The following is a 16,738-nucleotide window of genomic DNA, read 5'->3' as shown; positions in this document are numbered from 1 at the left end:
CCACCCCCCCCCCCAAACACATACTTTTACTAACTTTATAACTTTGAACTTTTGTTTGGGGCCTTATTTTGACAGAAATTATGGTTTAACTCTGTTTTCATCCAGCCTCGTGCCTGCAAAAACCATGGCCTTGCCAGTCTTCTACAGCTCTAGGTGGTGGGTCTAGATACGTGCAGACTTATGTAAGAAGGAGGGGCATTGGCTCAGTCCCAGCAGCTGTTCACCCATCCTGCTGTGCCCTGCTGCCCAGCTCATGGCTTTGCTTAAGGCACTGTTCTCCGGTCCTAGGTAACTTTCTCATATCTAATAATGCAGACCCTTCTTATCCTTCAAGTCCTGCCACTCTCTCCTCCCCCAACAGTGTTCTAGATAAACCCAGTGAGATTCATCCCTTCCTCTCTATTCCTAGAGTGCTTTGTATTTCTATGAAATAGTTGCCATCACTTGCTTTTAGTTGCAGTCATGTGCCTCTCTGACCTGTAAACTCTAAGGTTTAAGAGGTAAGAGTCATGTTATCTTCTTCTTGGACTATCTTGCCTTGCTGAGAACTCTGTAGCGCCAGCCGATTCCGTGTTCAAACAGTAAACATTTGCATAGTCTTTACATCGTACTGGACAATGCTGGGCATAGAACCTGGAGCAAACAGTCCGCCCCAAGCTGCTTACTAGTCTGATGCTGCTCCGGTCTTTGCAGTTTTCTTCCAGTCTGTTCTCCTAAGTCTCCGTCAATTACCCTGTTAATTCATGCTCTGACAGCTCCCCTGGAATTTCTCCTGAGTAAACAGGTGGCATGTCACACAAATTGTCTTGCTTCTGCGGCTTCTTGTAAAAGTTGTTGTACCTACTTTCTCTCCATCATTGGCTCTAAGGAAGCCTTAAAATGGAATTGTCTGAAATGCTCTGGGTTTCAGAGAGAGATGACCAGGTATAATGTGGTTGTCCCTGGAAGGATTATTGTCAGAGGTGATTTCTAACTCCCATGGCCTGTCTTTCCTCCTTTCACTGCAATTATTAGCAGTCCAGCCAGAGGGGGAGAAAGGATGTGGAGCTCCAGTCAATTCCTCTTGCCCTGGGCTGATCTGGTCCAGTTTGGTTGGAACTGTGGATAAGGAACTAAGCTGGTGACCTCTGGGAGTCTGGCCCATTGGTTTACCTGCTTCTTTCCTCACTCTTTCCTTGGGAAAGTCTTTATACTTATTAACTCTTATGAGCTGTGAGAAATAAATAGCATTTACTATCCCTTAAGCCATTATCATTTTTGTGATAATCTAATGTAAGGTTTTAATTCTCATTTAGTTCTCTGACCACTGTTCATTTCGTCATTTAGCTTTTTAAAATGTTGATATTAAATCTTGGATAGAAAATATACTATGAGACAGTCTCTTAAAATTTGATGAAGATAATAATGGTGAGACAACCCAGACTATAGAGAAAGCCCGGAGTGTAGAAACTTGGTGTGACTCCCATTTAAGCCTTTGTGTGTTCCGGGAAATGCCCTTTGGTGAGTAAGGGATTACAAAGACAGAGGACTTTTGCTTGTCTTTTGGGCCATGGAACTATATCCTCTTTCTAATGTCACTGTCCTGGCAGGAATCGAACCACCCAGGCACACCCTCCTCCTATTGAATATAGAGTGGCCTCTCCTGGGAAAGTCTCCCCTATAAGCAGATTCTACTAATCCAGGCAAGTAAGAAGTGCTTTTCCAAAACCTGATGTAGTGTGTGGCACACACCTAACAGGAGGGAAAGGGCATGGGGCCCTTGCTGGACTTGTCCTTTTAATCCCCTGCAAGTCCTGCAGCCCTCTTTAGGCTATGATAGGGTGGAGACAGAGCCTTGGTGTGGTGGACAGGAACCGCACCCACGTTATCTCTCCTTAGAGGTCCTCAGACACCCAGCTTTTTGGTATCAGACCCCATCTCACAAGTCTGAGGTGAGAGGACACGTATAATAAGGTATTTGAATTCTTTATGGGGTTGGGTGGAGTCTCCCACATGCCAGAAATAGCCCAGGCCATGGAGAAGGGAAGCAGAGCATTCTGTCTTCAATCTATCTCTTTTTATGATCAGTACTCATGGGTAGAGCTTTTACAAGGCACGTTTGCCTAAGAGGGAGTCTAGGGTGGTGGTGTGGTTGTTTTCTTAAAGTGTCTCATTAGATAAAGAGCTAAATTTAAACATAAGAGATAATCAAACTAATATGCAACAGAATTAAAATAGTTTTTGTTATTTGTGTTTTAATTTGTCCTTCTTCCCCAAAAAGCTTGTAAGATTAAAATCCATCTAAAATGAGAAAGGAGGAGATGACCAGCTGGAAAATGGGGAAAGGAAAGGTCTAGAAACAAATGAAATTGGGACACTAAGGATTAGCAGCAAGTAGTCCTTGCTGATGTCAGGTGTGGACTGAGGGTGTGTCGTGCATGACCAATCCAATGTTGTGCTCTAATTTGAATTAACTGCCAAGATTTTTTAAAAAATAGTTCATTTCATATAAAAGCCAATTTCTTCAGCTTCTTTGGGGGAGGGGAGGCTTAGATCTGGCCTCACTGGTATGTTCTTCCCCATGGCCTCAGTCATGGTGAGTGCTCAGTCTCCCCAATCCTTCATTATCCTTTCCTTTTTATACCAGTTTCACACTGAAGGTATTTATACTTGTGGCCTAGACCCTGAGGGGACTTGATTGTTTAAGTGGGGTACCGCCAGTTTGGCTCTAATTTTCTAGAAATCAAAAAATAAACAACAACAATGAAAACATGGTTTAAGTTGCAAACTTTGCATAGTTTAGCTGGGCGTGGTGGCACAGTGCCTCCAAAAGCTACAGCAGGGGGATTATAAATTAAGGCCAGTCTGGGCAACATAGTGAGATCGTGTCTCAAAATAAAAAATCAGAAGGGCTAGAGATGTACGTAGCTCAGTGGTAAATGCCTTCGAGTTCAGTCTCCAGTGCTACAGATAAAATACCATGGTTCTCATCCCTGAATACAGAAGAGAATCACCTGGAAAGCTTTTTATATTTAGAGACAGGGTCTCTCTGAGTTGCTTAGAGCCTCACTAAGATGCTGAGATTGGCTTTGAACTAGCCATCTTCCTGCCTCAGCCTCGCAAGCCACTGGGATTGCAGGCATGCTCCATCGTGCCCAGCACCTGGAGAGATTTTAAAATGGCTCATATCCCAGCCCCACCCCAGGAGATTCTGATTCATGAGCGGGTGTGGAAGTCAGCATTTTTAAAAACAGTCCCAGCATTTTAGCCCAGCAGTGAGGAGAAACTTCTGGCACTAGAGTATCTGCTCTGGGAGGTTCCAGGCTTGGCGCCATCACCTTGAATAGCAGAGCTAAAGTCTGACACCTCTCTGCGCCCAGAGTCCTGCCTTTCTGTAAAATGAGGGTGTGGACTAGGAGTCCTTGGCATAGTCATAGAGCTCTATAAAAGAAAACAAATGCTCAGAGTTTCACTCCTCAAGGAGGAATGAAATAAAAAGTGTCCCGTCCACTGAAGGTCTCAGGGTACAGCACTGGTTGAGATGAAAAGGACAAAGCTCTGTAAGTTCATAAGGGATATATGATGCATGCCCAGATGGGAAGAAGCTGCTCTGAGACCGTGAGGGGAAAGGTGGCTGGAGAGGGGTAAGGGGAGGTTTCAGAGGGAGCTGATGCTCTGTCTGGTCCTTGCAAACTTAGAAGAGTTTTGCCTGAGAAGGTTGGGGGCTTCCTCAGAGGGGGAAGGAACAGTAGAAGCAAATCCCTGAAAAACGAGGATGCTTTTCTCCTCCCCAAGCTTCAGGACTGCCAGCTCCCTTCCGCCATCCACCTTTCTTTTCCCTCTAAGGACTACAGGAGAGAATATCCTTAGTTTATAACCCTTGGTACGACATAGTATGAATGTAGTAGTGGAACAGCAGTAGCTTATGAGTGATATAAGTTCATCCTTTAAATGCCCAGATGACTCTTACTAGAAGGTTATGTGACAATTACACAAGTTCATGAATGCATAAAGCACTTGCATCAGTGTGGTCTGGAAGAACTGTGCACTGTGGGTGGTTGGGGAGGATGTGGGCAGGCTGTTAGACTGAAAGCCCAGGGCATGCGTGCAGTAGGGCGAGCCTGGGAGGGTGCTGTGAAATCCATCTAAAACAAGAGGAGCACATCCAGAAGGAAGGTAAATCAGCATTTGTCGAGAGATGGGCATCCTGAGGTTTCTGCAGTGCAATCCACCTCCCCATTCACTTTTCTCTAGATTAGGGGGCAGGCTGTCAGGGAGATTCTTGGTACAGTCATCTTGTTTGGCTTCAGATGTGCCTGATTGTAGTCCCAAAGTTGTGGAGCCACCATCCCGGGACAAAGACTGGGCTAGTGCACTTCACAGAAGCCTCCTTGCACAGTGGTCTATCTCCCTTCCTTCTCCCTGGGTGTTGTATTTTCTGGCCCCTCCCCCTCTATCCACAGAACAGCCTTAAGTACCTCTTCTTCCCACAGCTCCTTTGGCTTCTTAAGAGCAGATAGGCGTGTCTTTCTCACATTGGTGAGAACCTTTGTGACTGAAGGTTTCCAGACTGAATGAGCTAGTATTTTCAGTCATTTCCCTCCCCAGCCCTGTCATCCGAAGGAAGGACTAGATGTTCATTTTCATACAATGACTTTTTCTGCTGGACCTCCTCCTTAGAAGTGCATGGGCACACCCGCAGGATCAAGCATAAGTGACCTTAGCAAGATGATCCTCTTCAGTTCCTTCACAAAATAAGCTATGTTATTACCAGAACACAGTATTTATAGTAAAAATTTAGCAGAGTGTTTTTATAGTGTCAAGAAACAATGCATTCCAAAGCTTTCCTCAGTTTAATTCTTAAGAACATATTTTTCATATTAAAATTTAGTTTTGAATATAATAACATCTATAAAATAGCTGATTTTTTTTTTAAATAGAAGAAAATTTCTTTATCAAAAGCAAATGACAGAGAAGGGATATAGCTCAGTGGTAGAGCACCTGCTTGGCATGCATGATGCCCTGGGTCCCATCTCTAGCCCTGCAAACACAAAAAGGCAAATGACTAATTTTTAGGGTGATGGCTATGTTCTATATATCAACTTTATACATAGTCTACTAAAATTCATCAAATTGTGCTTACAATGGGTGAACTACATGGTGCATAAATGAGAGCTCAAAGGGGAAAGAAAGCCTAATTCAAATCTCTTAGTAATGGAGGTTATCTAATTGGTGGTTTCAGTGATTTGGAATTATTGGGACCTGATAATCAAAGTATCTGGCACTTGAAACTTTGTTCTCAGTTTGTTGTTTCTATGAATCAGTTGGTTTATTCAGGGGAAAAAAAATTCAAATGAGTGCTACATCTTTAAAAGTTAAGCCTTTGGAGCTCAGCTTATAGTCCTAGCCTCTAAGAGCTGAGGTAGGAGGATCAGTCGAGCCTGAGAGTTTGAGGCCAGCCTGGGCAACGTGGAATAAAGACCCCTCCCCCACTTTTTAAAAGTATCTGTAGCTTCACTCAAAAAATATCTATCTCAAAGATGATCAGATATCCATCCCCTCACTATGATCCTATAAGAAGGAGGACTGAAGAAGGTGAACGGATTGAGGTAGGGTATGTGTCGACCCCAAGATAACCAGTGACCAGTCCAATGGGTCTTCCTAAAACACCACCTCTCCTCACATAGCCGTCCCCTGTTGTGATTTTTACTAAGCAGGCTATTTAGAGTTGTTACTAATCTTTGTTGATCTCTGTCATATTATTTAGAACTAGCTTTGCTTGTTTGCCCTGAGATAGAATTCAAGCATAACTTGTTCCATATTTACCTATGTACTTAGATGCAAGTGAAGCAGACATTAAAAAAAAAAAATTCCCCTTTGTGATCAATTTAAGCATTTTAGGGATATAGCATGCTTACTAACTTTTTTAAACAAATAAAAGTTTGCTCAATGATGTTATCACCCAAAAGCAGAGTGTACTTGTTTGGGAAATAACTCCGCAGCTTTGAAAGTAACATGATCTAATTTGGGATAAAATGCTTAAGGGGATGGGGGTGGGGGTTGGGTCTGTGGTTTACATCTGGTGTTTTTAGCCTTTAGATTACATGTTGCCTCTCATGAGAATAAACACAGGAAAGGTACTTGCCTCTAGCCCAGCTAGGGCTCAGACTTAGACTGAATCTCTCCCTTTCTCAAGCTAAACTGTGGCTCAAGTTATAACAGAAGCCCCTCTGAGCCTTGGAGGGCTCGAGGGAGAGAGAATAAGTTAGCAGAAAGAATGAGGAAACATCTGCTCCCTTTTTCTAAGTTCTTCCTAGAATTAGCAGGTTTATAGCTGCATTTCTAAGTCAAAATTTCATGGGTCTAAAGAGGATGAGGACAGTTTGAAAAATTAGAAGGGGACAGGGTCTGCCTTTGCTTCTTGTCATTAAGATCCTTGCTCACAGTTTGGTTCATCAGTAATTTTTGCTGTCTCACTGACGCTGAGTGTCCCGGAATTAAATCCCACGGCTAGCAGGCTGTTAGTTGGTCAGGAAATTCCAAATGGGTATAAATAAGTTCTCGGCAACAGCTCCTGGGCTCTGTGCCTGCTAATGTGTGTAGTCCTTTTAATGCTGAGGGAAGGATGCCCGAGACTTGGCTTCCTGCTTGCTGAAAATCACAGTTATTTTGTTTCTGGGTGGGTAAGTAAGAATGCCCAAAAAAGAGACATGGAGAGCGTGACGTTTGGGTGGGTGTTGGTGAAATATAAAGTCAAGCTCTGTATGGTATGAAAAATATTTACTTTTATTACAGGCTGGAAAGGATAACTCAGGACTTGGTTTTCGGTTCAGTGAAAATTTCAGCTTTAGCTACGGCTTTAACATAAAGATGTCATTGTTGCAAGAGTGAAAGGTTATACATATATGCTAAGACTTGAGTTTATGACTTACTTAAATTTCAGAACTTCCCTCTTTGGGTGTTAAATCCATCTTTGGTCCTTTGTTTTCAGTTTAATTTTTCTAATGGGGAGTTGCTCGGGATCTGTTAAAGTGGGTTTCCTTTTCTTATATTAACACTATAAAACAAAATAACAGCTGGGATTCATACTATAGTTTTTCATCACTACCACCCCCCCCAAAAAAAACTTTTTTATTTTGTAAGAAAAAGTCTTTTCTATCCCAAAGTCTTAGCTTGTGCACCTTCTCTGTGTCTCACAAAATTACACTTTGAACTGGCACATTTTCTACTTACTCTTAGAACCTGTAATTTTTGAAGAAAGTTTGGAAAACAGCAGTTAGTACCCAGGCTAGTTTTTTTCTGTACATGCGAGGTGAATTTGGACAATTTTTTAAAAATGACTTTGTTTTTATGTGGTGCTGGGAATTGAACCCAATGCCTCACACTGCTAGGCAAGCACTCTACCACTGAGACACAGCCCCAGCCCAAATTAGGACAGTTTTTCAGCAGTAATTCTTTAAATTAGCCTCTGTGCATTAGAGAGCAGTGTGGCCTAGGCTGGTGAAAACCAGGCACTGAGGTGCTCATGGAACTCTGGCTATTCCCAGATCGATTTCAGGAGAAGAGGGCCACTGTGCAGACCCGGAGGTGGGTGCCCTCTTCTGTCACATGATTCTCTAAACCCCACTGCCTTTAGTAAGACATAGCTGTTTCCTTGCCAGGAATAGTGACCCTTCCCACTTTCTTCCCCCTCACTCTCACCTGCTACTTAGCTTCTGGCCTCTGAAGTCATATCCAGAGTTGAACTGATGGCATGGCTAAAAGGACTCTGCACTTGGGGGCCACCTGGCCATGCCAGTTAGGAGGCAGCTAGAAAGGTTCTGTTGAATGGGACCTGCAGAGAGCAAGGCCACAGGCGCCTCTGTCTGAGCTCACCTGGCCTGACAGCTGCTGTGATCAATTTGTGTTCACCTAGTCACTTGGCATGTTGTGTTTTGAAAAAATTTATGTAAAGTATAGTCAATGGTTAGTCTAGTGTAGAAGCAGCTTTGGAAACTACAGTGTCCCATTGATACCCTCATTTTATACATGCAAATTTTGTCACTGCACTGCATTGCATGACTCTGGGCCCTTGCTACCCATTGCTTGTCTGTGAGCTAGGAAACATTTATAACTCCTGTTCTTGTCCTATAAAAAGAAAATTATACCTTTCCACACTTGGGCCTTTCTGGATGCCTGCCACGGAAGTACACTGGGTGGTTCTCGAGTACTGTTTCTGCACAGTGTTCAAGTGTCCTTTGCTCTAAGGATTTGCCCGGGGCAGCAGAATGAAGATGCTGAGAACCATCAGTGTGAACCTTTGTCGTCTTAAACATTTTAACATACTTTTAAGAATTGGGGGTGTTTGTCCACTTTTGCTTCATTTTATTTCTTTCCTGTGTATAATTAATGCTGGATTAGGGCTCACTGTGCAAACCACTACCCTCCCCAGCCCTCATGTGAGCATGCACATCCCCTGCCAGGTCCCCACCAGCATCTTCCTCATCCATTCTATGAAGCAGAAACCAATGTAGACCTCAAAAATTCAGCAGACTCAATTGATTTTGAACAAGTATCACAGATACCTCAAACCCTGACTTCATGGGAGTCGGGGCAGAGTATCAGGGAGGAATCCTGGGTCATTGCTGGGATGCCAAGGCTGTGTCCTTCCCCAAGTAAATGGAGGAATCCAGTTAAAGTAGTACAGACCCCAGGTATCACTCCACATGCCCACATCAACAAGAGGACACAGGTGCTATTATTTTCCCAGTTAAACAGTTGGAATATAATCTATCTTGCCAATTGCTAGGAAGTGGCATGGGCAGTCTGGCCCCAGAGTGCCTACTTCTGATCACTCTTTTTCCACCATACTTATTTATCAGTAAGTCCAGAGATGTGAGGTTTTTGTTTTGTTTTGTTTTTAATTCCGAATTTTAAGCATGCTATGTGCCAAGTACCATGTGAGGCACTAAGGGTTACAAAAATAAATACTGCTTGGTTTCTTCCTTCCCCAAACACAGTCTGATGGGGAGGATGAACTTGTGCCTGCTAACCATAACACAGGTCATTGTATATGATCAACATATTTTAGGAGAATGGAGGGGAAAAGGTAACCAGGTCTTTATAGGTAAGAGTCCCTGGAGGGGTAAGAGAGGCTTTGATTGAGTTTTGATAGTTGGGAGAGTCTGGGGAAGGGTGTGCTGGGCAGAGGGACTGAATGAGCAAAGACAGGGCGAGGCGAGAGTTGCTTGGTATATGAGGTTCAGGGAGGTGAGGAACCTGGGAGATGCTGGTTTGGGGTTATATTGCTGTAGACTTAATGGAGCTTTTAGACTTTATTCTTTCTTTCTTTCTTTTTTTTTTTTTTTTAATAATGGGGCTCTGAGCATGTCAATCCACAAGATTAATTTAGAAGCCATACAAGTTGCCAAAGAGATCTCAAACAAAGGTAAAATTCCTCAAAGAATATGTAACACCAGAGAGCAAGGACATCTGACCTGAAAACAGGCTGCTTAATTTGCAGTATGAGCATAAGCAGAGTCTTGGCTGTGCTCCCTGGGGACTGGATGGCACACCCTAAATAATGAAGCAAAGGGAAGAGAGGGAGGATTAAAATTTATTTTTAAGTAATTTAAGCTTACAGAAAATTTATAAAATAACTCTTACCCCTTCCTCGCCAGATCCGATTCCCCAATGGTTGGTATTTTACCATACTTGCTCTCTTTCTATGTGGAGTGTGGTATTGCAAAGAGACTACTGTCTTAACCTCTTTAGTCTCCTTCAGTCTGAAACATTTTGGTTTCTTTTCTTTCATGATTTGGACAATTTTAAAAAGAGCCCTGTTACTGTTTCAAATGGGATCTGTGCTGCGACTTTCTTTCTTTTCAATTCTTTTTAGTTGTACATGACAGTAGAATGTATTTTTGGCCAACTATACATACATAGAGTATAACTTACTCTAATTAGGATCCTATTCTCATGTTTGTACATGATGCGGAGTTACCCTGGTGGTATATTCAAATACAAGGCTAGGAAAGTTACACCCAATTAATTCTACTGTCCTTCCTCTCTTCCCTTCATTCCCCTTTGTCTAATCCAATGGACTTCTGTTCTTCCCCTCCTCACCCTTCCTTGTTTTGTGTTAACATCCACATATCAGAGAAAACATTTGGCCTTTGTTTTTTGGGGATTGACTTATTTCACTTAGCATGATATTCTCCATTCACTGACAAATGCCATAATTTCATTCTTCTTTATAGCCAAGTAATATTCCATTGTGTATACATACCACATTTTCTTTATCTATTCATCCACTGAAGGATGCCTAGGTTGGTTCAATAGCATGACTGTCGTGAGTTGTGCTGCTATAACATTGTCCATCGCTGTTTCTAGACTCAGTTTACACATTCTTGGCAGGATGCTGCAGAACTGATGTGCAGCTGGTATATTTCAGAGGGCCATGTTGTCAACTTGAGCACCTGGTCCAGGTGGTTGCCTGTCAACTTTTTCATGGTGTTTCCCTTTTGGGTTGATCATCTATTTAGTGGTGAGGTGTTCTGAGGCCACAGGAGTCTCCTTGTCTTTGGTAGGAAACAGTTTATCCACTAGCTTTAGCATCTGTTGATGATTGCTGCCTGAATCAGCCACTGTGATGGTGTTTTCCACAGGGTGATTTAATGTTTCTATGATTCCTTCTGTTTATTAGACGGTACTCTCTGTGTTTATTTATTATGGCATTATGGACTTGCAGATACCTAGTTTAGAATTTCTGAGCCAAGCAGACTCCTGACATGATTTGAAAGAGTTAATCTGATGTGTGTTGATGAGAGAATAATAATTTGGGGCAGTGGGTGTTAACTCTGTTGGAGCCCTAGAAATTGTATGTACTTTGGGCAGTATGAGTCACTGCCAGCAAGATCCTTGTCGGACAGGCAGATAATAACATTTAAGTGACTCTAGAGACAAGCAGACCCAAAATTCAACTTGCAAAGACCATCTACTAGGAATTTTGAATTTGGGGAATGTATTGCTTAAGTGCCCCCAGGCTCCAACCTTGGCTTTTGGCTTTTCCTGGCAGCCAAGTCAGGCTCCCTGAGCAGGCATAAGTGAAGAAGCATATGAAAGGTTGGAAACATCACTGCTGTCTGTCCCCCTGCTCCAGACACTTGTCCTCTGCCGTTTCTATCTTAGAGTCCCCAAATACAGAGCACCCCACAGTCTGCATTCCATGTCTCAGCATGCTAAATGAGGGCCTCAGTTCCTTAAATGTCCTCTCTGCTTTCTTCCCGACATCATTCATGCCACATCTGTCCTTCCCAGATTAGATTTATCAGACTTTAATGACCCTCAGAAAAGGAAATCCCATCATTTTTCTCTGCATGAGTCATCCATTTGTTAAAGAAAAATATTTTCTTTTTAAACAGCAGCATGAGGTAACGGGTAAAACCCTCAAGGACAAATCCAGAGCCCTGATCCTGGTCTCCAGTTCAGCCCAAAGTAGCTGAAGTTTATCAGGCATTCTCAGATTTCTTCTCAACATTTTGGGGTGAGGAGGGGAGTATTACACAAGCCAGCTAGCTCCAACACAGGCAGGATTGAGGTTCAGATGGTTTAATACCGTAGCCCACACTTGGTATCTATCTAGTGACATTAAGAGAAAAGTTCATGGAAACAATTCATGGAGAACCTAATGGAGAATGTGGAAGAAATTTTTCATGCATACTCCAGCATGTAGCCAGAGCAGTCTTATTAAAATGCAGATCTGATCATTTCACTCTCTTGTTGAAAACATTTCAATTGGGTCTCAATGCACTTAAAAACCAAAAGGTGACTTCTAGACCCTATAGGGCTTGGGCTATATTCCCTCTCTGCCTCACTCTCTTACTAAGTCCCCCCTTCTGTTCCTAAAAGTGGCAGGTTTCACATATGCTGTTTCCCTGCCATCCGCCACATACTCCGGCTGCCTGGTGAACCCCTCAGATCTGGCTCTGGCAGATCACTCCCAGCCCACTGCCCCAGGGGTGGGGGACCCTGCTGGGTCCTGACAGCATGACTGTACTGTACGGTTTTATTTATTTGTGCCACCATTTGTCTCCTCCTGTGGTCTTAAGTTCCACCTGGATGGGCTTGATATCTTTTTGCTTGGACTAAAAACAACTTTTTGCTTAGTTCCTTGTAGTGTTTACCACCTGATAGGTTCTTAGTAAATATTTACTGAATGAAATCTGTCTTTCAGTATGACAGGCACATCTTCCTTGGATCAGCATTCCCTTTATAAAGTGTAGGACTATTCCCAGTAAGCTTGGAATGTGGAACTAGTGTGGAGACAGACGGGTAGTGATAGGAGACAGTGGAAGAAGTGCGAATTGTCCGCAGGCAGGTTAAAAAGGCAGTAATGAGATGGCATGGGAGAAGACATCTTAAGATTTAGGGAGAAAAGCCAAAAGGAGTTACAAAGAGTCATGACTATTTAGAAGCACCCTGTTATACCTTTGCAATACAAATAAACCGAGCCTATAAAATTGCACTTAGCTATATATGGCATGATTGGCTTAGTACTTCTTATGCACAGCTTTGCTTTCTTTAATGTTACTTTATTTGTATGATGTATTCAGGTAGCTATTCAGGCAGCTCTAAGATATTGGTGAACTTGAAATAGGAAGTATGATCTCCATGGAAAGAGTGATCACACCTTCTTGAACAGTGCCTAACACTCTGTGGGTGCCCATCTTTCAGATGGATGAATGGATGGATGGTGTTTAGCTGGGGGGGAAAGCAGGTTTAAGAATAATTCTTTGGAGCTGGGGATATGGCTTAAGCGGTAATGTGCTTGCCTGGCATGCACGGGGTGCTGGGTTTGATCCTCAGCACCACATAAAATAAAATAAAGACATTGTGTCCACCGAAAACTGAAAAATAAATATTAAAAAATTCTCTCTCTCTCTCTCTCACACACACACACACACACACAAAAAAAAAACTCTTGGTAAATGCAAAAGCAAAGGAAAATCTCACCTGCCGTACATCCTTTTACTATAGAACAAGAAAACTCAATTACCAGCCTCTTGTTGAAAACATTGCAATAGGGTCTCAATGCACTTAAAAACCAAAAGGTGACTTTTTTGCTGGTTCTCTAAGACCAGTGTTCTTCTCACAGATTTGGTGCAGAGAGTGAAGCTCCTTGGGTACAAAAGAGCTTAATGCTCTTTTTTTAACTTAACAGTGTCACCAGGGCACGCTTAACTGCTAAACCCACTCATAAGGACGACATTCCACTGTGCTGTCTTTTTACCACTGCATCCTTCCTGGAGAAGTCGATCTGCGAACTCATTTACTTTCATACTCTGAGCAATTAGACTCGAGAGAGCTTGCCTGTCTCTAGGGTTCATCCTGCCAGGTTTCTTCCCTGCCTGCAGGCCCTCGCTGACACAAGGCTTTGTGCCTGCCTCCAACAGCAGGACGCTTTTGCTTGCGCTCTGCCACTTCTAGATGTGGGAATCTCTCATAATTAAGTGCTCCTCTGGGACTGACTCAGCTCTCTGGGCTGAATTTCCACGCTTCCTGTGAGGGGGGACAATGCATGACTAGCAATTAACAGAGTTCTTCAGTTTCAACAGTCAGGGAGAATATCTGGTAAAGACAGACACATACACAGCGTATGCAGGTTTTGGTTCACAGGTGTAATTATTCTCTGTGATGCCATTATTTGGTGATTGGGCCTATAGTGTGCCATAGTGAAACCAGAACAAAGAACTTGGTGTATCCTAATTAATGAATAAAGTAATGATATCAAAGGCATGTCCATTAAAAGTCTACCAGGACACATCATTTCAGAACCTTCCAGGCTCTTTGTTCATATTAAAACACAGCTCACTATATAGAGTTGTAGAAAAGTACTGAGTACAGTACTGAGTACTGTCTTACTCAAGAGTAGTATTTTGGGGGCTGGGTTATGGCTCAGCAGTAGAGGACTCGCCTAGCAGGTGTGAAGCCCTGGGTTCTATCCTCAGCACCACATAAAAATAAATAAAGGTATCATGTCCAACTACAGCTAAAAAATATATTTTTTTAAAGTGGCATTTTGTCACCCTGTCATTTACACATAGTATTATGGTCTTATTAGGAAACAGAAGGTCTAAAAGCCACAGTTTATGAGGCCACAGTCTCAGTTGCTAACTGTGAGTTTTTCCTCAGGTTGCTGTCCCCAGCACAGTCTTCCTCAGCCTCAGCACTGTTGACGTTTTGTGCTGGATAACTCTTTACTGGGAAAGGGAGGGACAGGTGTGCCCATGTGATATTTGTCAATGTCTGCAATTGTTTTTGGTTGTCATTGCTGGGGGCAAAGGGTGCTATTGGCATCTAGTGAGTAGAGGCCAGGTGCTGCTAAACATCCTACAGGACAGTCCCTCCCTTCCTCCAATAGGGAATTATCTTCACTTACCTGGTCTTCAGAAGCCAATTCTTGGTTAGCTCCCTTCTGTTTGGTCATTTATTCACATACCATCATATTGACTTGTTGATCATAAGTCTTTGGGACTGATCTCCATTCAGGTTATATTGGCGTTTACTACCCAGCTAGACTGTATCTCATTTCTTATAAATTCTTCCTCCTACTCTTTTCACTAAATAGAACCTTTCTCCACTCCCTGTTAAACTTCCAGTTAATGCTATATAAAGCAGGTAGCAGTGGGGCCTGGAGGGGTCTCCACTGAATTTCCAGACGTCCAGAGAATTCTCACAAACTTCAGGGGCAGAGTATCCGGTTGGAAGCTGTTACTTCCAGGACTTTAGTTGCAGATATATAGCCAGTGGATTTTTGGCTGTGTAAAGCAGGCATACTTTCCTTAGTCCAAAAAGTCTTTTTAGGCTGTTAAGAATCTCCTCATAATCCAATTAAAGATTTATTAAAAACGAAAATTTTGCTGTAAAAAAGGTTCATTGTAATATCTCCCCAGTTTATCATTTATCATTTTCTTTTTGAAATACAGTGTTAAATTGGTGGGAGACACTGCTATATCATGTTAAAATTCAGTGTCATTCCAAGTAATCAAAACCTAGGTAAGCAATAGCTAAACAAAATAAATTTATTTCTCTTTCACATTGAAGTACAGAGGTGAGCTCTTTAAGGTCAATGTCCATAAAGCCTTTTGAGATTAAGTTCCATCTAGCACATGGTTCCTCCAACCCTTGGTGTATTTTCATAGTCCAAGATTGCAGCTAGCATTCCAGTCATCATATCTACATTCCAGTAGCAGGATGGAAGGAGGAACAAAGAAGAAAGGTGATCAAAGAACTATTCCCATGTCTTCACTGGAGGTTCCTAGGCATTGCTACATGGCGTTTCTGCTTGTGGCTGTACTAACAATAAAGGAGGTCAGGGAGATATAGACTTTATATTTGCCCATATAAATAACAGGGGGTGCTTTTAGTATGGAAGGATAGGAAAATGCATACCAAGGAACACTAACTATCTTTGCCATGGTTGCTTACATTCATGTCCTTCCCACTTGAACTTTCTCAGAGTTTATTTCAATACATTTCCTTTTGCTTTACCAACAGTGACTTCTTGTAATCATCTTTAAAGACAAATACCCAAGTGATGTAAAAAATCCACAAAATACAAAGAACAAAATGAAAATCACCTATAATTCCACAGCCTAAAAACAACTACTGGAACAGCATCATGTAAGAAAGGTCTTTAACCCTAATATTTAACAAACAATTATCTTCAGAGCATTGATATTTTTCAAAGTTTATTATGTTATATATTCAATTATTTATTTTGTCAGTAAGTATTTTTAAACATCTACTTTAATCCCAGCATCTAATTACCATGTGGTTGGAAGAGGGGAGCAATGAAGGTTATTTTAAATTATATTTGTTAAGGCTGGGAATGTAGCTCAGTGGTAGTGCACTTGCCTAACATACACAAAGCCCTGGGTTAAATCCCCAGTGCTGGGAGGGAGGGATTGCATTTATTCTTCAGATGTTCCAATTGACCCAGAGACACATACATACGTCAAAAAATTCGGAAATAAGTCAGATCCCATAAGTGCCACATTGATGTTAATGTATATAAAGATACCCTGAAAGGAGATTTTTAAAAAAAATGACACTGAATATTTTAATGTAATTGTAGAACACTTGGTACCACGGACAATTGTTATACAAAAGGCACCTTGAGAATACATCTCACTTTTTTAGTTGCTGGAAAATGAAACACGAATTACAAGGCCCTTGGGTAGCCCGGGTTAAGTAGCGTTGGGAAACAGACCTAACATGGTTAAATTCTAACTTCTCCTGATTTCCAGAGGTAGAAGTCCAAAATTCACTTAGTAATGATTTGGCATGACCCAGGGCCTTCGGTGATTTGTACAAGTTGAAATTCAAAAATAACTAAGATGGGCCAGTTAATTTTTGCTGAAAAGTGTCATTTGTTTTGTTGTGTTCTAAATCCTGAAATTGAGTCAGCTTACCTTCCTGTTAAAGCTTCAGAGAGACAAATAGCTGCGTTCAGACCTATGCAGAAAAAGCCTTGAAGCATTTATACCAAAATATCCACACTTGAGATACCGGTGACTTTCCTTTCTTCTTGAAAACACCTGAGATTCGAGTGAATTTCTTTTTTTTTTTTTTTTCTTGAAATGATCTGTGTATGGTTTTTTTCCTTTTACTTCATACCTCTCTTGTAACTGGAAAATGGATTTTGTTGGTTTGGGTGCTGGGGATTGAACCCAGGCTCTTGAACTGCTAAGGATGCATTCTACCACTGAGAATACAC

At 42.0% G+C, this 16,738-nt stretch overlaps 1 protein-coding gene and 1 long non-coding RNA gene across 6 annotated transcripts in view; one reads left to right on the top strand and one right to left on the bottom strand.

Annotated features, from left to right (window-relative positions):
- The window catches only part of Kank1 (KN motif and ankyrin repeat domains 1), a 198,353-nt gene that overhangs the window by 154,144 nt on the left and 27,471 nt on the right, over positions 1-16,738 (top strand). The window lies entirely within an intron of this gene.
- LOC125617896 lies at positions 14,828-16,565 on the bottom strand. The gene is made up of 2 exons (XR_007349027.1): positions 16,434-16,565; positions 14,828-15,195 (listed from the first exon to the last, which is right to left on the bottom strand). It is a non-coding gene; the product is annotated as an uncharacterized LOC125617896 (long non-coding RNA).

This window comes from Marmota marmota, unplaced genomic scaffold (assembly GCF_001458135.2).
Source record: "Marmota marmota marmota unplaced genomic scaffold, marMar, whole genome shotgun sequence".
Lineage (NCBI taxonomy): Eukaryota > Metazoa > Chordata > Mammalia > Rodentia > Sciuridae > Marmota > Marmota marmota.
Note: the sequence above shows the minus strand (reverse complement) of the source record. Positions and strands in the feature narration are given on the sequence as shown.